We start from the raw sequence: 495 nt of genomic DNA, 5'->3' as shown, positions 1-495 counted from the left end.
TTTCAGTTTTCAAGGCTTAGCAATCTTGCTTCCTGCCCTGGTCAACCGTAAATCAGAGGCATAGTAACAAAGCACCTCAGCAAACATCCCATATTTACCTGAATCTAAGACAACTTCATATTTAAGATGACCCGCCCAATAATTAGATTGTATATATGGAAAATTATAGATTCACAAGTGAATTGTCTGTCAAGAATGATGGGGGGGGAGGGTGGGGATGGAGCGCTGTCACCTGCTACCCTGCGCTCCTACTGCCTCCCAGGAGAGGGGGAGGGGAGGGGCAAAGCTTGCATTCAGTGCCTGCCGCCACCACCTGCCACCCCATGCTGCTGCTGCTCTGCATCTTTCCACAGGGCAGTACCCCCCACCACACTCTGCCTGGCCTGCTCTGCTGAAGACATACCTCATCTCCTTCTTAACAGGCATTCTCAGCTGCCAGAGTGCCTCTATGGTTGGCCCCTTGCCCTGGTGCTGAACCATGTGGCCTGCCAGGCA

Source organism: Gavialis gangeticus, unplaced genomic scaffold (assembly GCF_001723915.1).
Source record: "Gavialis gangeticus isolate Ggan-Ray unplaced genomic scaffold, GavGan_comp1, whole genome shotgun sequence".
Lineage (NCBI taxonomy): Eukaryota > Metazoa > Chordata > Crocodylia > Gavialidae > Gavialis > Gavialis gangeticus.
The sequence above is the reverse complement of the archived record's forward strand: the minus strand, read 5'-3'. Positions refer to the sequence as shown.